This window comes from Trachypithecus francoisi, unplaced genomic scaffold (assembly GCF_009764315.1).
Source record: "Trachypithecus francoisi isolate TF-2019V2 unplaced genomic scaffold, Tfra_2.0 Lachesis_group9, whole genome shotgun sequence".
NCBI lineage: Eukaryota > Metazoa > Chordata > Mammalia > Primates > Cercopithecidae > Trachypithecus > Trachypithecus francoisi.
In genome coordinates, this window is record NW_022681474.1 from 19,746,787 (window position 1) to 19,769,949 (window position 23,163).

At 42.4% G+C, this 23,163-nt stretch overlaps 1 protein-coding gene across 2 annotated transcripts in view; it reads right to left on the minus strand.

The window, feature by feature from the left end:
• The window catches only part of ST8SIA6 (ST8 alpha-N-acetyl-neuraminide alpha-2,8-sialyltransferase 6), a 138,108-nt gene that overhangs the window by 88,223 nt on the left and 26,722 nt on the right, over positions 1 to 23,163 (minus strand). The gene's annotated exons all lie outside the window — the stretch shown is intronic.

Sequence of the window (23,163 nt, forward strand, 5' to 3'; positions counted from 1 at the left end):
AGCAGAGCTCTTTTGCAGTTCTATAAATCGTGCCTAACTGATAGCAATGCAAAATAATTCTTATCCATAGGCAAGCAAATGAATTGTGTCCAGGGGAGAGGCAACTCTCCCTCTCCCACACCACAACGAAAAGGTAGTTTTGCCTCCATTGACACACTCAGCTCGATAGTTCTGATCTATACATGTAAGTGTATCTATTCTGTGGATTCTCCTTTGAACTGGTTATAACACCTTTCCAGTTTTCTCACTGATGATTTAAATTCAGTCTTTACGGTTGAGCCCAGGAGTTCGAAAGCAGCCTGAGCAAAATTTCAAGAACTCATCTTTATAAAAAAAATTTTTAAAAATAGCCAGGCATGGTAGTACATGCCTGTAGTCCCAGCTACTCCAGAAGCTGAGACAGGAGGATTGCCTGAGCCCGGGAGTTCAAGCCTGCAGTGAGCCACGAACACACCACTGAACTCCTGGGTGACAGAGTGAGACTCTGCCTAAAAATTAAAAATAATAAAATAAATATTTTAAAAGTGATCAGTATCATATCTGTATGAAATACATGGTTTTACCTTTATATGAGAATTGTCTTTTAACACCTCAAATGAGGGTGCTGACAACATTTTTTGAATGAAATAAACAAATTACAGTGGCCAAGAGGATAAACTTTGATGGCAAGTGGATAATCGTTCAAATTCCTGCTCTGATACACACTAGATGCTTACCCTTAAGAAAATTATTGGCTGGATGTAGTGGCTCATGCCTGTAATCCCAGCACTTTGGGAGGCCGAGGCAGGCAGATCACAAGGTCAGGAGTTCAAGACCAGACTGGCCAACATGGCAAAACCCCATCTCTCATAAAAGTACAAAACTTAGCCAGGTGTGGTGGGGGCACCTGTAGTGCCAGCTACTCGGGAGGCTGAGGCAGGAGAATTGCTTGAATCTGGGAGGTGGAGGTTGCAGTGAGCCAAGATCATGCCATTGTACTCCAGCTTGGGCAACAGAGCAAGACTCCGTTTAAAAAAAAAAAAAAAAAGAAGAAAGTTATTTAGCCCTTCTGTGTTTTCAGCTTCTTCAGGTGCAAAATGAGAATAATCTTCTCTTTGATGAATTTGATGCAAAATCTGTATGAGACAATGCATAAAAACACTTAGCACAGTCCTTGGAGTGGAGACCCAGCTTAATAATCAGTATTCAGGAGTATGTGTTTAAAGAAACCAGAATGTGTCACCTCAAAATATGCCTCTTTGACATAAATGTTTTTTGAGCTAAAGGCAATTAAGAAGCGACTCAGAAAAGCTCTTTGCCTCCCTTCCGTTTGCCTAAAAGCAGGGCAGAGAATTGCAAAGACAAAAGGTCTTCTACCCTCCCCCTATTTCCCACCTAAAGCCAGGATGTAAATTCTCCTTTACAACCTTTTATCAGCTCAGCAACAAAGCCAGGAGATTCTGCCAGTGGACTTCACTCCGTTCATTTCCCATAAATTTGCCTTCCTACATTTTCCCACTTCTAGAATCCTGGGACGGCTTTCCCTTTGTCTTATCACTTCTCTGAAATGTATTGTTCTTTGTCGAATATACGACATAAGCCAGACTCCTAAAGCCACTGCTTTGAGTTACCTTTCTCCCACAGGACGTGCACTGCATGCATTAAAACACTTGCTTGTTTTTCTCTTGTTAATCTGTCTTTTCTTGTGAGTCTGTCCAAACTACAAACGTATGAGGGTTGAGGAGGAGTTACTTTTTTCTCCCATTCATAGTCTATACAGCGGCAGTCGTTATTGTCTTGGCAGGTGTCTTAAAGCAGCATTTCTTCAACTGCAGTTGAATCACCTGAGAAATGTAGTAAAATGCAGATTCTGGTTCAGTAGATCCAGGGTAGGCCCTAATATTCTACATTTCTGAAACCGAGGGCTAACCGTTTTTTTTTTTTTTCTTTTTTTGAGATGGAGTTTTGCTCTTGTTGCTCAGGCTGGAGTGCAGTGGTGTGGTCTCAGCTCACCGAAACCTCTGCCTCCTGGGTTCAAGTGATTCTCCCCGCTCAGCCTCCTGAGTAGCTGGGATTATAGGCATGTGCCACCACACCCGGCTAATTTTTGTATTTTTAGTAGAGACGGGGTTTCTCCATGTTGGCCAGGCTGGTCTCAAACTCCCAACCTCACATGATCCGCCTGCCTCGGCCTCCCAAAGTGTTGGGATTACAAGTATGAGCCACCATGCCTATTACTGAGGGCTAATCTTTTAAGTTGCTTGCACCTTGTTGATTTTTGCTGCTTGTTGATTTTTTAAACCCACATAGCTTTAAAGGCAGGCTGCTAAATGCTGTAACTTAGCCTTCACTAGCTTCCCTATAAATAACACTCTGACATATATGTCACCATAGTAACAATTGCTTAAGTTGTCTTTCGGGAACTTGGGGCGGCCCCTATCCAGTTAAAACCAGCTGAGACCACCAACCCTCCAAATGCACCTGCATGGATGTCCAAAAAGTGACATTTGCCATTACAGGACCAAAACTCCACCCTCAGATCATGTTAACACTGCTATTTTCTGACCACGTATCCTAAGAAGAGCCATGAGCCCAGACTACACTTGCTCAGATCACCAATTACCTCATTTCGCCCCACCCTCAGATCATGTTAACACTGCTATTTTCTGACCACGTATCCTAAGAAGAGCCATGAGCCCAGACTACACTTGCTCAGATCACCAATTACCTCATTTCGCCCCACCCTCAGATCATGTTAACACTGCTATTTTCTGACCACGTATCCTAAGAAGAGCCATGAGCCCAGAGTACACTTGCTCAGATCACCAATTACCTCATTTCCCCCCACCCTCAATTACCTTCCCCCACCTTAGACCATCCTAATTCTTTACTCCATAAATATCCCTAAGCACTATCCTTGAGGAGGTAGATTTGAGAGCTGTTCTCCCATCTCCTGGCTGGGCTGCCCTGTGAATGAATCTTTTCTCTTTTGCAAAACCTACTGTCACCGCGATTGCCTTACTGTGTGGTGCTGGCAGAATGTACCTGGTTTGGTGTCATATCTATGAGCTCCCAGACAATGCCAATCCCACTGAACTAAGGGTCTCACTTTCAGTAACAAGTTCTTAAAAGTCTCCTCAATCAAGTTCTTCTGCCCTGACAGTCTTTTGCATAATAGTCTAGAGCAAGACTTCACACACAAGAAACATGGGACTGTCTCATAGGCAGAAAGGTTTGTGGGAAAAGCAATGAGTCCATTTGAAAGCTACAAAAGTAAAGTGAGCTAAGTCTTGATGTCACCAATAAGTGTTCTATTTTGTTTTCAATTTTCAGATAAAAACCATAACAAAGGAAATAATGGAAGAGGAGATTTATGTTACTGGGAACATTTAACATAATTATTTTCCTGATTCAGTGGCATGGTTCAGTGTCCCAGGAGCTCTGCATCAGAGAGTCACCCCGATCCATCATGCCCAAAGCCCCCAGTCAGGCTGCTCTCTGGATCCAGCCCAACAAATGCAACCCTTGAATAGGGTTTGTGCAAGCAAACTTGATGACGACCGAAGAAACCCTGTCGCTTCTGAGAAAACACCCAATCCAAGAATGTGAGTTCTGGAAATGTCATTAAATGTCAGTTATATCCATGCCTACGTGTCCATATCAGCTCTGCAATCACCATCAGCAAGTTCTTTTTCCCAACCAAAAAAATAAGTACATTTCTCTGCTAATTAAATATTTCCTCAGGCTGGGCACAGTGGCTCACGCCTGTAATCTCAGCACTTTGGGAGGCCGAGGCGGGTGGATCACTTTAGGTCAGGAGTTCAGGATCAGCCTGGCCAACATGGTGAAACCCTGTCTCTACTAAAAATACGAAAATTAGCTGGACATGGGGGTGTCTGTAATCTTAGCTACTTGGGAGACTAAGGGAGGAGAATCGCTTGAACCCGGGAGGCGGAGGTTGCAGTGAGTCACGATTGTGCCACTGCACTCCAGCCTGGGCGACAGAGCGAGACTCTGTCTCAAAAAAAAAAAAAGATAAAATAAATAAATGAATAAATAAATGTATCTTCACTAAAACTCAAATAAGTGAATTTTGAGATAAGAATTTTATTTTTTATTTTTATTTTTATTTTTTTTGAGACAGAGTTTCGCTCTTGTTGCCCAGGCTGGAGTGCAATGGCACAATCTTGGCTCACCACAACCTCTGCCTTCCAGGTTCAAGAGATTCTCCTGCCTCAGCCTCCCAAGTAGCTGGGATTACAGGCAAGTACCACTATGACTGGCTAATTTTTTTTCTTTTCTTTTTTTTCTTTTTTTTGTATTTTTAGTAGAGATGGGGTTTCTCCATATTGGTTAGACTGGTCTCAAACTCCCAACCTCAGGTGATCCGCCTGAATTGGCCTCCCAAAGTGTTAGGATTACAGGCGTGAGCCACAGTGCCCAGCTGAAATAAGAATTTTAATGGGAAAATATCTTTTATCTGTATTCAATGTTGACTCCATGCTAATTTGAGTGTTTGAGATGGCCATTAGGTGCTGTAACATTAAAGAATTTACAAACACGTAACTATTTGAATCATAACTACAGTTTTAAAATAAGTGTACTCATCTAAGGGTGAAGATTCTCTTACAATGGGAAATCTTAGCTCAACTTTTACATGTTCATGTTTTAAATTCATTTTCAGGAAAGCATCAAGTTCAATACCTAGGAACTCCTGTAGAGAGTGTTGCAGAATCTTCTTTAAAATAACAAAACAAGGCAAAACAAAGTTTAATAGGGTAGCGCAGCCAGGTGTAGTGGGTCATAACTGTAATCTCAGCAATTTGGGAAGCCAAGGCGTGTGGATCACTTGAGCCTAGGAGTTCAAGACCAGCTTGGGCAACATAGCAAGACCCCACCCCTAACAACAACAAAAAAAATCAGCCAGACGTGCTAGTGCACAGCTGTAGTCCCAGCTTCTCAGGAGGCTGAGGTGGGAGGATTGCTTGAGCCTAGGAGTGTGAGGCTGCAGTAAGCTGTGGTGGTACCAGTGCACTTCAGGAGGCCGAGGTGGGAGGATTGCTTGAGCCTAGGAGTGTGAGGCTGCAGTAAGCTGTGGTGGTACCAGTGCACTTCAGGAGGCCGAGGTGGGAGGATTGCTTGAGCCTAGGAGTGTGAGGCTGCAGTAAGCTGTGGTGGTACCAGTGCACTTCAGGAGGCCAAGGTGGGCGGATCTTCTGAGGTTGGGAGTTTGAGACCATCCTGACCAACATGGAGAAACCCTGTCTCTACTAAAAATACAAAATTAGCCGGGAGTGGTGGCGCATGCCTGTGATCCCAGCTACTCGGGAGGCTGAGGCAGGAGAATCACTTGAACCTGGGAGGCGGAGGTTGCAGTGAGCCAAGATCGCGCCATTGCACTCCAGCCTGGGCAACAAGAGCAAAACTCCATCACAAACAAACAAAAAAAACATAGAGTGATTTCTGGCCAACACAGCAAGAGAGAACTGAACCAATGAAAACTGGTCCAAGTCTTCGAGCCTATATGAAAAAGCTGCCTAATTAATATGGAAGGCTCAGGGAAATGATATACCATGAAAGCCTAACACTACAAAAACTAGTTGTCAGGCACATGTGAGGAGCGAACAAAGTCCTAATTTGCTGGCCTAAGATTCAAAACTGGCGAGTGTCTATGTATCATCTTAAGACTGTTTGGGGTTTATTTGTGGAGTTCAGCTGAGTGTCAGCAGAACAAAGATTAGTGCAAAACATCTTTCAGAAATCACACCCAAACATCTGCATGCACCTTAAATATGAAATGAAATGGCAAGATGAGTATGTCACAATAAAGTATAAATAGCAAGTGAAATGTCTCATCATACTGGGACACTTTTATAAATGAGGCAAAGGCCTTGTCAAAAAATAATGATGATTTTCAAAATTCTGAAATGCAAAGGGGAAAACTACTTCATTCAGTTAACAGGGAGCACACAAGAATCTCCCCGTCAACCAAGACTTTTTTTTTCTATGACCCACTCTTTCTAAGACAATAATAAAAAACTATAAACTAGAATTTCTTGAAAGAATCACTTCTAGAGTTTGCCCTTTATCTGCTGTTTTACTGTTTTCATGTCTGTCTCTGGTATGACTTCCTCGTCTATTAGTAGCCTCCTAATAAATGTGAACAAATGAATGAATGAGTAAGAGACAACTAAGCATGAGGTATTGCGAGATGGCAACTCATCCAGGGAAAATTAAAATCTGGAGTGGATCAGATGGAAAAACAAAATAAGACATTCTAGAAAAAAAACATCACCAGGAGGATTTCGAACCAAAAGGTCCCCTGGCTAACCTTCAGCTAATTATAAGATTTAATTAACTGGAAAAACTCAATCCTTGTTTATTCTATTTAATTGAGATTTTACAGTATTGAAAATGATGTTACTCAAGTGTTACTATAATTAGGAAGGGTTAGCAGAGCATCCCAAGGGACCTATCAATCACAAAATGAAGCAATACAATTACAGATGAATTTCAACCAGGCAACATACAAAACAATGATCCTCAAAAAAGACGGAATAAAATTACTTGAATGTGGTGGTTGGTTCTGACAAGTGTAGTCAATCACGTGTCATTTCAGACAACTCAGAAGCAATAACCCTACCCAACAGACTTGAACTCTTTGTGTGTGTGTGTGTGTGTGTGTGTGTGTGAGAGAGAGAGACAGAGAGAGAGAATGAATTTCACTCGTCACCCAGGCTGGAGTACAGTGCAGTCTTGGCTTACTGCAACCTCTGCCTCCCAGGTTCAAGCAGTTCTTCTGCCTTGGCCTCCCTAGTAGCTGAAATTACAGCCCACTACCACACCCAGCTAATTTTTGTATTTTTAGTAGAGAAGGGGTATTGCCATGTTGGCCAGGCTGGTCTCGAACTCCTGACCTCAGGTGATCTTCCCACCTCGGTCTCCCAAAGTGCTGGGATTACAGGCATGAGACACTGCGCCCAGCCCAGACTTGAGCTCTTGATTGCATGAAAGTGTGTTAATCTTCTATCTGTTTATTCCCAATTTCCCAACTGATAAAATGCGCCACTGTTATTTCACTTACAATTTGGAATAACCTGCATCTAGTTAAGTTGGAGCTACTTTGTCTTGTTGCAGATTTTCTTTTGCTTTGCTGTCTTCATTCTAACTTGGCAGAGCCCAGGTGCTTTGTCTCTATTTGCCTACAAGACTCTTTTCCAAGACATCTCAGGTTTCCCGCTAAAGCACTTTCCACCTGGAGGATATGTGTTCTTATTCTTTAATTCCTGGCCCTATTTCCTGTTCATCTATAAAACTAGGCTTTGTGAGCAGGATCATGCATGGCAATGAGTTCTAATGAGTTTTTAATGTTTCACACCTCATGATGAACATATATTTGCATTTCAGAAAATGCTTTTAAGGAACGTTTTTTTTTTTCTGCCCTCACTCCCAACTCGGTTGTCTTTAAGCAAAACCGAAGAGAGCTAGGGCCAGCCTGGGCAGATGGCTGCAATCATTTAAGCCTCTCTCACTGTGCTGTGGCCCCTCTTGCCTCCCTAGCCTGCCCTTGCTTGCCCCTATCTGAACCTCTGCCCCCACTCCAGCTGAACAGATTTGCCATTCTCAGCTTTCATCTTTGGGGATCACGCTTGACCATGGTTAACAATCGCTATGATCATCCTCACATCACAGACTTTTGGGCTTCTGTTTCTTAGGACAATGCCTGCTCTCCCTGCTAGCCTATCCCTCACCCCAGGCCCTCCAACCTCCAGCCACCCCAACTCCAGAGCCACATCCTATCCCACTGACTAACCAAACTGCCAAGCCAAGTCCAATCCCCAGACCTGGAGCTCAGAGAAATTATTAATCCAATCAAAGGCACTAAAGTTGGGATTCTGACTGTGAAGCAGGTACCAAATTTTTGACAGAGAGGGGCTCCTCAAACCATACTATTCGTAGATTAAGTGTCTGGCAACAGGCAGGGGATATGATGTGATCTAGCAAAGCCTTGCATGGGAATTAACCTGTGTGAGCTCCACTTGGCTGCCCTCCAAAGGTCAATGCATTATTTGAGCCTCGGGGAGCCAGCTACTGCTACATCAATGGCGGCATCAGGGTATCATTTTTAGGTCTAAACCTGCATTTTCCTAATATTCAGGTCTGTAGGAACTTTTACTACAAGAATTTTACAGGAATGGCTAAATATCTGTAAGTACTTAAAAGTATATATGGTAATATATAATATGACAGAAGAAATAAGACCTAATGTTAGATAGATCAGCAGGGTAATTATAGTTTACAACCATCTATTGTACATTTCAAAATAGCTACAAGAGAAAAAGGGGAATGTTTTTAGCATAAAGAAAAGACAAATACTTAAGTAATGGATATCCCAAGTATACTGATTTGATATTTACAAATTATACAAATGTATTAAATTGTCATGTGTACTCCAAAACAATATACATCTATTATGAATCAATTAAAAAAAGATAAAAGTATGTATGGATCAGTAAGTACTTCTAAGTATCTGTAAAGCGATATAAGTGCATATTAGTGTAAGAGAACTAAGGAGAATTTGAGATCAGTGTTTACACAGTGCTAGCATTTTGTTATCTAAAACACCTCTTTCAACTCTATCAAAGATTGAATGCATTTTTAAATTCAAGGAATATAGTATTCAGGATGATTATTTTTATTAAGGCTGTGGACTTTTTCCTTGGGCATTGAATGCTTCTATTTAGTTCAACTACTTATTATCTTTTCTTCTCCTTTTTTTTTTTTTTTTTTTTTTTGCTTAACTTTCTATTTCTTTCCCAGTAATAACATATATTTTCTCAACTTCTTAAATCTCTTTATTAGATACAATTGAATGTAATTTGGAATTTACGAGTCTTATCACATTCTTATTCTGCTTGAACAATTCAAGATATAAGAAATACAGACTGTCTAAATTTCTTCAGAGTTCCTCCAACTATTTGCTTAAAATTCCTGAAATTAAAATTATAGTTCTTTGACACTGCTTCTGTCTAATCATTGCTGCTAACTGGAAAACACCAAATGGCTTACTTACACAACGCACCACTCTGAAATTTCTCACATAAAAGGTTGTCTTACACAGAAATGATGACCATTTTGACAAGGGAATGGCCCTACAATTGGGCCAGAGCTAAAAATAAGCAGAGTAAACAATTTTGATATTCTTCTTCAATGGTCATAAATCCAGTTAGCATGTTATCATTTACGTATTATGATTTTGTTCATGATAGTTGTAGTAGAATGGCCTGAAGGAATCAAGATCTGTTATATCTGCTACATTACTTTAGTTACCAGACTGATAACTCACATTATAGTTTATCAAGTATTTCAATTTGTTCCTTGGAATAATCCTGTGAAGTGGGTATTTTTTATCACTAGTTTCATATAATGAATATATTATTCATTATATGAATTATATTAATAATATAATGAAATATATTATTCATTTTATGAATATATGAATATATTAACAACCACTCTCTGTTAATATCAATACATTCTATTTATCCTCCTCACTTACTCTAGTATTCTCTCTGCAATGATTCTTTAATCTCATTGAGAAGCCTCCATGCCCAATACATGCCTCTTATCTTCATTTCCCTCCTTCCCCAACTCACAACCTTGAAAACATTCTTCTCTCTCTTGTTTCTTTTTCTGTTGTCCTTGACTGGCAGATTTGGAGCCATGGATGTACCCAACTGTCTGCCATCTGGGGCTACCCCTGACTAGCCAAATACTGCTAGAGAAACTCTCCTGAATGATTTCACTCTAAACTCAGCTCTGCGAACTTCAAATGGGCATTTAAGGATACCTGGCAATCCTACTATATTTTCCTAATAAATTTCATTTTCCTCTTTCAAAATTATTATTTATTCTCCCTTCTCCTCCAACCTCCCATATCCCCACCAACACACTCACTCTCCGCTGATGACTTCACTTCATACTTTATTGAGAAAATAGAAGCCTGCAGAGGAGCAACACTTTCATACTCTTCCCACTGTATCTAAACATCTCTAAGTTTCTGTGCCAGTCTTAGTCAGCTTGGGCTGCCATAACAAAATACCACAAAATGAGTGGCTTAAACAACAGAAATTTTTCATCTCACCTTCTGGAGGCTCAAAATCCAGCATCACGGTGTTGGCTTGGTTGGTATCTGGTAAGGGCTCTCTTCCTGGCTTGCAGACAGCTGCCTGCTCGCTGGGTCCTCACATGGTCTTTTCTTGGTGCATGCATGAGGGAGAGAGTGCTGGCGTCTCTTCTTCTTCTTACAAAGATACCAGCCCTATCAAATTAAGGGCTACCTCTATGACCTCATTTAAATAGAATTATCTCCCTAAAGACCTTATCTTCTAATATAGTCACATTTGGGACCTGGACTTCAACATGAATTTTGGGGAGACAGAATTCGGTCCTTAATAGTGCCTGTGTTTTTCATCTTACCATATGTTACAATAGAAAAAAATGTCCCTGGTCTCATCAAAAATCAGTAGCCTCCAGTATGCTCTGGCCCCTGCCCGTCTCACTTTCTTAACATCACTGACCCCCTCATCTCCTCCTTCTCTTACATAACTAGGGTCATTATCCTCACAAGCACACAAACACACTCCTCCCTTGACTCCATAATCCCTCTCCATCTCCCAACTCATTTTTCTACCTCCCTGTAAGTACCAGTACTCTAACAAATTATCTGAAATTAGTGCTTCCCCTTCCTCAACAATTTATTCACTCATCAGAAGACTTAAAACTGGCTAATGTAGCTTCTGGGGCTCAGAAAATGAAAGTCCAAAATATGACACTTCGGACTTCAAACTGAGAGCACGTGGAGAGCAGAAAATGCAGAGAAGGGCTTTCCCCAAAGGTCCCTCCCTACCTAAACACTGGGTTCTCCTAAGATACTCAATCATTGTCAATAACTTCCCCGGGGTATCTCATTGACTGGGAGAAGACTGAAGCATATCCCAGGAAAGGAAGACTAGAATTAATGCCATACCAGGAGCCCAGATGGGCTTTGTCTCAGACTACCATCTGTTCTTCAGGTCCATTCATCTTCCCTAAAACTCATTTACTCTTCCTCTAAATTGTCTGCATCCTACCCTTCCCTCTCCCTGTGAAGAAGGGTATATAAGCTTTCTAAATCCCATTGGGTCATTGAGCACTTATCTTCCTGGGATGCACGCGTACACATAATATACATGTTTGCCTTTTCTCTTGTTAAGTGATCTATTAGTTTATTTCTCAGACTCAAATATCGAACATCCAGAATGGAAAGAAAGGGATCTGTCACCCCAACATGGATCATCTCAAGCTCATCAACAGCCCCCATGTTCCAAATTCAATAGACGCCTCACTTATCTTTTCTTTTCCTTTTTTGAGACAGAATCTTGCTCTGTCACCCAGACTAGAGTGCAGTGACATGATATCGGCTCACTGCAACCTCCACCTCCTGGGTTTATGTAATTCTGCTGCCTCAGCCTCCCGAGTAGCTGGGATTACAGGTGTGCCACCACGCTCAGCTAATTTTTGTATTTTTAGTAGAGACAGCATTTCACCATGTTGCCCAAGCTGGTCTTGAACTTGTGACCTCAAGTGATCCACCTGCCTGAGCCTCCCAAAGTGCAGGGATTACAGACGTGAGCCACTGAACTGGGCCTCACTTATCTTATTCGATCTTTCAAGAACACCTGACCCAGTCAACCACTCTCTTCCCTGAAAACTACATCACACTCTCCTGGTTTTCTTTCTGCGTCCCTGACTGCTCCTTCTGCCTCTCCTTTGTTGGCTTCTGCTCCTCTTTCAAGCCTCTAAATGTGGAAATACCCTGGAACTTGCTCCTAGATCCTCTTTTCTTCTCCAGCTATTTCCAGAGCTAAGTGAGCTCATTCCACTCTCTGGCTTTGAGTCCTATCTCTCTGGTGATGACACCCAGATTGATATGTGCAGCTCTGACCTCTCACTTGAGCTCCAGACTCATTTATATGGTCGAAAGGCCCATCTGACATTTCCAACTGGACGTCTAATAGGCTTGTCAAATGTAGCATATCCAAAACATAACCTTTGACTTTCTTCTCTCTTTTCCAGTCTTCCCCATTTCTGTGGATGGTAATGAACTGTTCAAGCCAAACACTTATCAATCTGATTCCTCTCCTTCTCTTCTCTCCTATACCCAGGCTTTTGACGATTCAGCCTTAAATCCATCTACTTCTCTTTATCGGTACTTCTACTGCCATCATTCAAGGTACATCAGCTCTTGTCTGGATGGAAGCCATGGCCCCATAAGTAGTCTTTCTGCTTCAATTGCCTGACTGCCATACATTCTCTATGCAGCTATCAGAGTACTATTTTAAAAACTTAAGTCATACTTGTCATACATGACATATTGTCATGCCCTTGCCCAGAACCCTTCTGAGGCTTCACTTATTATTAGAATAAAACTCAAATCTTTACCAAGGCTTGCATCCTACAACATAACCTGACTTAGTAGATCTATTTCCTCCTTTGCTCTCTGTATTGGTCCATTTGCATTGTTATAAATAAATGCCTGAGACTGGGTAGTTTATTGGGAAAAGAGGTTTATTTGGCTCACGGTTCTGCAGGCTGTACACACAAAGCATCGTGCCAGCATCTGCTTCTGGTGAGGGACTCAGGAAGCTTATAATCATGGCGGGAGGTAAAGGAGAGCCAGCACCTCACATGGATAGAGGAAAAGAGAGAGAGAGAGAGGAGACAGTGCCAGGCTTTTTGAAACAACCAGATCTTGTGTGAACTCAAAGAATAAGAACTCACTCATTACTGCAAAGACATTCATGAGGGATCTGCCCCCATGACCCAAACACCTCCCACTAGGCCCACTTCTAACATTGAAACTCACATTTCAACATGAGATTTGGAGGGGACAAACATCTAAACCCTGTCACCCTCCATGATCCATTCTTTCTGCTTCTCAAATATGCCAGGTTCAGCGCTGCTGTTCCCTCTGCCTTGAATGTTCCTGTTCATCCTTCAGGTCTTAACTCAAATGTCAGCCCCTCAGAGTGACTTTTGCTACTCCCTGTGGAAAGCTCGTTCCCACCCCCACCCTCAGCATTTATTTCTACTTCGCTCCTGCCACTTAGCGCTATGAGCTCCAGGAGGGCAGGCTTTTGTCTGGCATGCCCCCTGCACGTTCTCCAGCACCAAGCACAGACCTGGCGCACAATGAACTTTTGCTGAAAGAATGAAATTGATCTCAGACTCTCCCCCCAGCTCCAGGCTGCCAAAATAAGCCCCTAATTGCCTTCCCTGCTTCTCCTTTTGTTCCTGCCCCATCTGTCTCCTAGGCAGAGCTGTCTCAGCTAGACCAGTCCTGGGCTCTTCACACATCAGAGTTAGAAGGTTGACAGGGAATTAATAGAAGATAGAACCTGAAAGGCTTAGGAGGGGAAAGACTTGGAGAAATCCGTTGTCAGTCAAAAATAATAAAGTACAGAGGTGTATTTGAGGAGGTAGGGGAGGGAGTACAGGAAAGGGAAAAAATCTGTATAGTCCAGGTGTAAGTAAGACAGTTCTTTCAGCATTTGTCAAACTTGAGTTTGGGAAAGGGTGTGGGAGATAAATAACTGAGAAGAGTAAATGGGATTGTAGCACAGATGAGGATTCTGAATTAGGGCCACTCTGGCACCCAGGCTGGAGTACAGCAGTGTGATTAAAGCTCACTGCATCCTGGAGCTCCTGGGCTCAAGCAGTCCTCCCACCTCAGTCTGCCAGGTAGCTGGGACTACAGGCATGTGCCACCAAACTCAGCTAATTTTTTTGTATTTTTTTGCAGATATGGAGTCTTGCTATGTTGCCCAGGCTGGTCTCAAGCTCCTGAGCTCAAGTGATTCTCCTAAAGTGCTGGGATTACAGGCTTGTGTCACCATGTGCAGCCTGGAACCCTGTTTATGTACTTTAAGAAGAAGGAAAATAAGGATGCTTTTTTTTTTTTTTTTCTGACATGTTGAGTTGTGTTTCCTGAAATACCAGCCTGGGCTGAATGCCAGGGGCTTGTGATTTCAACAAGATTATATACATATAAGAAAACTGAAGCTCTAGGTGGTCATAGGACATGACCACTGTCATTCAGCTGATGGTTGACAAAAGGAGGATTCGAATCCATGGCTTTTACCTACAGGGCCCTTATTGTTATAAGCATTCTCCTTGCTTCCCTCCAAAGCAAGAAATGAGGTTAGCCAGACATATGGCCTCCAGTTGTTATCATTTTCCTTTCTAATTGTTTACAGTAATTTAACTCAAGCTGGCCGGGCGCAGTGGCTCATGCCTGTAATCCCAGCACTTTGGGTGGCCGAGGCAGGTGAATCACCTGAGGTCAGGAGTTCGAGACCAGCATGGCCAACATGGGAAAACCCTGTCTCTGCTAAAAATACAAAAATCAGCCAAGCGTGGTGGCAGGCACCTGTAATCCCAGCTACTGGGGTGGCTGAGGGAGGAGAATTGCTTGAACCTGGGAGGCAGAGGTTGCAGTGAGCTGGGATTGTGCCACTACTCTCCAGCCTAGACAATAAGAGCGAGGCTCCATCTCAAAAAATAAATAAATAAAAAAATTTAAGTCACTCTCACCAGTTTTTGGTTTCCAAAATATATCTTTATCCTCCCTTTACATATCAAAATAACATTTGTTTCCTTTGTCATTTTCTATCACCTCTCTTCTTCTCTGTGATTCATTAATGATCACCAGTAGTAAGTATCAAATTATACATGTAAAGAACCTTTAGTATCAGGCTGTAATTTATCTCCATCTGGAGAATGAAATTTGCTTAAAATGACTGGAAGGGCTGGGTGCAGTGGCTCACACCTATAATCCCAGCACTTTGGGAGGCCAAGGCAGGAAGACTGCTTGAGCCCAGGAGCTTGAGACCAGCCTGGGCAACATGGTGAGACTTTGTACCTACAAAAAATTTAAAAATTAGCTGGGTGTGGTGGGGTGTGCCTGTGGTCCCAGCTACTTGGGAGGCTGAGGTGGGAGGATGGCTTGAGCTTGGGAGGATGAGTCTGCAGTGAATCATGTTTGTGCCACTGCACTCCAGCCTGGGCAACAGAGCAAGACTCTGTCTCAAAACAACAAACAAAAACAAAAAAACAAAAAAAACAAAAAAAAAAAAAGAAAAAAAACCACCGGGAGATTTCTGACTAACTCCACACAGTGGCGTTTCCATTCCCTCCTTTATGGCTAGATGTTTCCGGTATGAAGATCGTTGTCTGTGAAAAGGAAGTCATAGACAGAAGAAAAAAGGAGCCATTCTGATTTCCCCACCCTCGGGGAACAATATGCAATCTGCTCCAAACAATGAGTATCATATCCCTTTCTTGTTTTTGTTTAAAACATGGCTATCAAAAAACATTGGAGGTTCTTGTATTCCTTAGCTTTTTTCCTACAATCTTCTTACAACTTCACAGCCATTGTTTTGCACACATTTTTCTTATACACACTTTATTTTTCCACCTACCCTTTCTGACTCTGATACCATGCAGTCATGCTAATTTGAAAGATGCTTTCCTGTTTTTTCATTTGCATTTATATCATCAGAATTTCCTTAAAAAAATTTTCCACTTGGTAGAGGCTTAAATAGGCACACGTTTTCCAAATAGATAAGAAGGAAGTTTTAAAATGATAACCATGATATAGTTAACTTTTTAAAAAAATTATTACCTCAAAGACTAGAGACCCTAAAGTACTTTATAAAAGAGCTAGTGCACATTTTTGTTATGGTGAAAGTCATGTGAATATTTGCATTGCATGTGATCATACCCAAAAACTCTATAAGTGTTATCTAGAGACTAGATACTGATGCATACCCCCTGGGGCTGATTTAGGCACCATGAAATAGTTGATAACACCTGCACAGAACCTCTTTACCAAATGGTAGCCAACAGCTACTTTAATCATAAGCCTGATAATGTACTACTTCATGGCAAATAGACCTTAATAATTCTACTCCTCTCTTGCTGCCAACCCTGTACTGAACAGTGAGAATACATTGTGTGCATGCCACCCAGGCCCTCTATTTTCATCCTGCCAGCTACTGGGAGTTTTGTCTACTGACGGCCCCCACTGGATCCTTCCCACACAGGTGTCCTCTGGGAAAGGAACTGTCTCTTCCAAGGTGACACCTTGTATTGGTGTCACACTGCTATAAAGAATGACCTGAGACTGAGTAATTTATAAAGAAAAGAGGTTTAATTGACTCACAGTTGCACCTGACGGGGGAGGCCTCAGGAAACTTACAGTCATGGCGGAAGGCAAAGGGAAAGCTGGTGTGTCTTCTAACAGGGCAGCAGAAGACAGAGAGCAAAGGGGGAAGTGCCCACACTTTTAAACCATCAGATCTCATGAGAACTCAGTCATGAGAACAGAACACAAGAACAGCAAGGGGGAAATCCAACCCCGTGATCAATCACATCCCACCAGGCCCCTCCCCTGATACATGGGGATGACAGTTTGACAAGAGATTTGGGTGGGGACACAGAGCCAAACCACATCACAGCTCCTGAGAGGCAGCCACGTCATGACCGACTGATGCCTAGCCCCTTACCTGGGGTGGAACACAACTGGGGAGGCCATGCTAGCCTCAGCCCCCTATGGAACTGGCTGAGTCCTCTGCTGCAACTGCATTGGGATCTATTTGTCTTCTCCCGCTACTTAGTCCTGTTTCCCTCATGGGCATTGTTCCTGAGAGCACTTCCTAGTAAGTGTCCTATATACAAATCTGTATCCCAGAGTGTGTTGCCCAGGAAATCCAATTTACAACAGTTCATAATACAAAAGAAATTGTATAGTATGTAGTTTAATTGACCTGTGCTTCTAACAGGCATGCAAAAAAATTGTGTACATAAATTGCCCAATTAACTAGCCCTGAATGAGTGCAATCTTAGAATTAAAAGGATGCATACAAATTAGAACAGGTCTTAAACTTAATTTTTTTTTAAGACTGGTCTTGCTCTGTTGTTCAGGCTAGAGTGCAGTGGCGCAATCACAGTTCACTGCTGCCTCAACCTCCTGGGATCAAGGGATCCTCCTGCTTCAGCCTCCCCACTAGCTGGTACTACAGGAGTGTGCCACCATGCCCTTCTAATTAAAAAAAAAAAAAAGTTGTAGAGATAGGATTTTACTATGGTATCCAGGCTGGTCTCAAACTCCTGAACTCAAGTCATCATCCCTCTTTGGCTTCACAAAGTCCTGGGATAACAGGCAGGTGCCACTGTGCCTGGCCTTTAATTTTATTGCCTCTTGATGACAACATTTTCCATGGGTACGTAGCCATCCAAGTATAAAGGAAACAAGTAGACAAGAATAAAGATTCTGCAAGTGTTTGCTTTATACAGCCTTTTTCAGAATGCATTATAGACTATACTATAGATTTTATTTATTATAATATAGAATTTATAATTTCATACATAAAGGTAATTTCAATCCTAAATCTGTGTCAATAAAGTAGAACACCTAACAATGACATTAGGTCACTCTTTCACTTTTAATCAAGAGGACAATCTTTAAGCCAATAGAAACAGTCTTTAATCACGCTAAAAGAGGAAAAAAACTGAATATTGAAGAGCAAAATAAATTTAAAAATCTTTAGGGAAAAGCTTACATTTGAAAGAGTCGACTGTTCTAAAACATTTATGAAATACCATTTTCGATGTGCAAAATAATGAATTTATTCCCTGGTCCACATTTTTGCCTGAAGCACCGCTCCCCACCCCACAAGTAATTAAGAGTTATTTTATGGGACAAGAGTTAGCCAGTCAGATCCAATTACTGTGAATCAGAAAGACAAAATTTATATATCCTTTTCTGTACTCCCATAATACTGATCTTCTCTTTACCAAATGGTAGCCAACAGCTACTTTAATCATAAGTCTGATAATATACTACTTCATGGCAAATAGACCTTAATAATTCTACTTCTCTCTTGCTGCCAACCCTGTACTGAACAGTGAGAATACATTGACATTGTCGTGGTTCATGACACATTGATTAATCAGGTAATATACATTCTAAACACTTAGTGAAACGGACTGTAAAAAAACTATTTTACTGACTCTGAGGGGCAACAATTTGTCTTCTTCTACTTTAATGACGATACTGTCTCTCTGTCTTTACAGTCAATGGTACTTAAAATTACCTGGAATGACTGGGTTTCACTGACTCAGTATCACTTAAAAGTCAACTGAATTTTGCTAAAATTTCCAAAAAATAAACAAGAAATACTGAACAATTTTCAGCATGCTAAGAGATAGAGAAGCGAGTGGTAGAAAGGATAGAAATTATTGAACAATACGTTCTACATAGGATGATGCACAATGCTAATTTCACTTTGAATACAGCCAACTGGAAAATGATGAAAATCCTGTTCAGTGTAACAGGAAATAAATGTGCATGGGTGCAATTTTTAATAGAATAGCGTTGCCATTCATTTGGCTGCACCGGAGCCAAGGAGACACTCAGGGAGTGCTTGGTAACAAAAAATATGGACCTGATAAATTATGCAGCCAAATTAGCAAGTAATTAGACAGAAACATTGAAACTGCACCAGAAACAGCAGCTATCCCAGAAATTCCAAACATATGCTAAAACAAATAAGTGGAAGCTTGTGAAATTCACTATATTTACAATTGCTCACTCCTGTTTTCGAAATCCTAATAATTTCCTTGGGGGGAACTTCTGGAATCCCCCAGAGTTGGTTTCCTTGTCATATGTTTTTGTAGCATCCTATTTTCATTTCCTGCACATAACTTAATATTCCTGGGATTCAGTAATTTATGTTTCCCTCCAACTAGCTCCATGAGTCTAGAGACCTCATGTCTGTTTGGTTCTTTGCATGTCTAGTGCAGTGTGGGTTACATTACAGGTGCTCCAAATATACTTTTTAATAAATTAATAATCTTCTCACACACTAGCAGTTCTCTTTCCAGTCTTTTCTGAGTTGTTACTTGCATTGTCTCTAGATGCTCTTCCTTTCTCTTCCACTACCACTCTGATGAGAATACAATAGCAGACAGCATCCCTGGAACAACATGACATCTACAGAAAAGGGGCATGCCCCTCCCACCCCTTTGTACTCTGCACACCAAAATAGATCACTTGTTCCAGTGCAGTCAGGCATCCCTGATGGGCCCCAAAATACACAGGCAATAATCTCACAGGAATCTTACATCTCTGTCTGAAATCATCTTCAGAACCACGCAACATGTATTTTACTAGGTGCTCTGTAGATAACCAAAGTGATGCAGAAACCACACACGTTCATCCAGTACCTACCATGTGCCAGTTATTGCAAAATTACCCCACATCAAAGACAGACAGATAGCAAATCTCCCTTGAATCCTTCTGTCCAGCTATGGTCACGCTCACACTTTCTAACATTCCCCCTGCAACAACATTCTCTCCATCACCCCACCTGATGCCTTAACTGCCTTACATTTGACCTCTGTAACATTATTTCCAAATTCTTTTTATTTTTTGAGATGGAGTCTCACTCTGTTGCCCACGCTGGAGTGTAGTGGCACAAGCTCAGCTCACTGCAGCCTCCTCCTCCCAGGTTCAAGCAATTCTTGTGCCTCGGCTTCCTGAGTAGCTGGGATTACAGGAGCACACCACCATGCCCAGCTAAATTTTGTATATTTAGTAGGAATGAGGGTTCAACATTTTGGACAGGCTGCTCTCAAACTCCTGACCTCAGGTGATCCGCCCTCCTTGGCCTCCCAAAGTGCTGGGATTACAGGCGTGAGCCCCCGTGCCTGGCCTATTTCCAAGTTCTGTTGTTGCATCCTTTGTCGTTGTAACAGACACCATATTTCAATCCTGCCTGTGCCCCCACAGTGTGTGAGTGTATGAGCGTGAGTGTATGTGTGTAAGCCTGCCACCTATTAATGTATTCATTTAATGATTGTGCTCTGATTGTCAATGATAAAAGAAGACAAACCGTATTTTCATTATACAGGATATTTCGACAGGTCTAATGTGAGGTTTCTTCTCACTCCATTTATTCATACCTATTTCATTATCTCCCTGTTTTACTTGCAGCTGTGCCCATCAACCACTAATTATTTTTCCTTTAGGAAGAAATAATACGTAACATCATCAATTTTTTCTTTTGAGACAGAGTCTTACTCTGTCATCCAGGCTGGAGTGCAGTGGCATAGTCTCAGCTCACTGCAACCTCTGCCTCCCAGGTTCAAGCGATTCTCCTGAGTAGCTGGGCTTATAGGCACAAGACACCACACCTGGATAATTTTTGTATTTTTTGGTAGAGATGGGGTCTCCCCATGTTGTCCAGGCTGATCTTAAACTTCTGGCCTCAAGTGATCCTCCCGCCTTAGCCTCCCCAAATGCTGGGATTACAGACATGAGCCACCATGCCCAACCACCCATCCAGGTTAACTCTAAAAAAGTTGCCTCATCTTACCACCAGCTATTTGGGACTCAAAATTGAACTAATGACCTAGGAATATTCTATAAAGTGAAATGACTTTCAGAAATTACAAACATATATATATATCATATATACATATATATTTACATATACACAGACATCTTTAGTAGCAGAATATGCTTACAAGCACACATATAGTTGTATCCTTTTGGGTTGTCCCAAAAGCCGACCACAAGACAAGGATTGAAATGTAAGTAGGTTGACCGGGCGTGGTGGCTCACACCTGTAATCCCAGCACTTTGGGAGGCCAAGGTGGGTGGTTCACCCGAGATCAGGAGTTCAAGACCAGCCTGGCCAACATGGTGAAATCCCGTCTCTACTAAAAATGCAAAAATTAGCTGGGCGTGGTGGTGCGCCTGTAATCCCAGCTACTCGGGAGGCTGAGGTGGGAGAAATGCTTGAACCTGGGAGGCGGAGGCTGCAGTGGGCTGAGACTGTGCCCCTGCACTCCAGCCTAGGCAGCAGAGCGAGACCCTGTCTCAAAAAAAGGAAGGAAGGAAGGGAGGGAGGGAGGAAGGAAGGAAGGAAGGAAGGAAGGAAGGAAGGAAGGAAGGAAGGGGAAAAGAAAAGAAAAGAAAGTAGGTTATTTAGGAGATAATTGCAGGTAAAATGGGAGGGGAGCAGGAAGGTGAGATACGGTGGTATAAGGCCTAAAATTAAGATCCAATATTATGCATGCCTTGACATCTGGGAAAACCTGTGAGGGCCTCAAATACAAGTTCCCATCCCCACTCTTTTTCCACAGATAAGGTACCCTAGTCAAGCCATCCTCCTTATCACAGGAACCAGTCACAGTTCCTGCTTATCTCTGAGCAGTGGGGTTCAGTTGCCTGCCACCCTGTGGCATTATTCAAACAAGACAGTCACATCCTCCCACAGGCACTAGGGGAAGCTCTATCCTGCTGATACTGCAAAGCCAGCCTCCCATGGCCCCTGTTTCTTCACTCTGTTCCCAAGTGCTGGTGACCCTGTGTGGCACACGATGTCCTCTTCTGCCCTGTAGTGAGCATATGGGACTAATACATTGCCATCCAAATCCTTATCCAGTGTTGGGTGTCATGTGTCTGGGCATCCCCATAATCCTGGGGTGAGAATCTCCTTTTACCAATGGGGTGACCAGGAGGCAATTAAAACAGATACATAAGAAAATGCATGTCATAAAATGCATGCTATCAAGCAAGTTTTTACATGGTTAACTGAGAAACTGCAGCAAAAAAAAAAAAAATGGTCTGGAGAGTTCTGGGAGCCAGTGGAGAACCAGCTTCAGAGATACCCAAGTGGGAAAAACAGCTGGCGTTTTTAAAAGCCAGCACTTGTCAGTCATTGATTGAAGGCTGCTTCCAGGGACATTAATTCTCCCACATCTCAAGGAAAGTGGTTCAGCCAGCCAGAGAAAGCCCTCAAGCAAAGAAATGTTCAGGCTGGCAGGTGGAAGTTGACCTGCAAGCACTTTCATTGTAGAGGGGCTATGGGCTGAGCCTGGCTGCTACAGTGTGAAAGAGTGGTGGTCTTTTAGACCAAAACCCTTCCCCTTCTTGATATTTTCCATAAAATTCATGGATCTACCAGCAGAAAGACTTCATCTTTTGGTACAGAAAAAGTTCTGTGCATGGTGCCTGGCACAGTGGCTCATGCCTCTAATCCCAGTACTTTGGGAGGCCAAGGTGGGTGGATCACTTGAGGCCAGGAGTTCAAGACCAGCCTGGCCAACATAGTGAAACCCTGTCTCTCCTAAAAATACCAAAATTAGCCAGGCATGGTGGTATGCACCTGTAGTCCCAGCTACTTGGGAGGTTGAGACAGGAGAATAGCTTGAACCCGGAGGCGGAGGTTGCAATGAACTGAGATCGTGCCACTGCCCTCCAGCCTGGGCGACAGAGCAAGACTGTCTCAAAAAAAAAAAAAAAAAAGTTATATGCATGAAAGGGGGAAAGGGGGATAAAGAAAAAACAGGGAAAAATGTTAAATGCCACGGTCTGATGATAAAAGATACTGCTAATTCCTCTCTCTAACCTCCAGCACTGAGGAATGAGAGTTCTCAGACGTTAGCATGTATCAAAGTCATTAGGAGGGACTGGGTTTCAACTGGAGGGTCTCTCATTAAATCTTCTGGGGTGAGATCTGAGAATTTGTATTTCTAGCAAGTTCCCTGGTGCTGCCAATGCCGCTGGTCTGGGAACCACACTTGGCTCTAGGCCAAGGTTCTACAACCAAAGGTTTTCAAATGCAGAGCGATGGAGACCGGATGGAGACCTGGGATGGGGATATGATAGAGTCAGAATGGTTCTGGAAGAGGCCTCTTCAAAGTACGCTGCACCATCACAGCATGAGCCGAAGCCACGGAACAATCAGCAGCTTTGTCTTTGCTGCCTCGCAGTTAGAGAGGAGAAGGTGATGGGATTTCCATCTATAGATCAAGATCAAGGAGACAGTCAAGTGAAAACAAGAACTTGAGGATGGCAGCTGAATGTGAATTCAGTCAAAGTCCTGATATACATGGACATTCTTCTCCAGGGACAGGATGACAAGGGGTTTCCAAAAAAGACAATATTGAGAACTGAAGTCAGACTCAGTCTCACAGAGGCAATCATTGGACACTTGTCTATTGATAAGGGGATGCCTTGCACTTCATCCTTTATTCCTGAAGGAGCAGGAGCAATGGCCTATCGGAAATCGC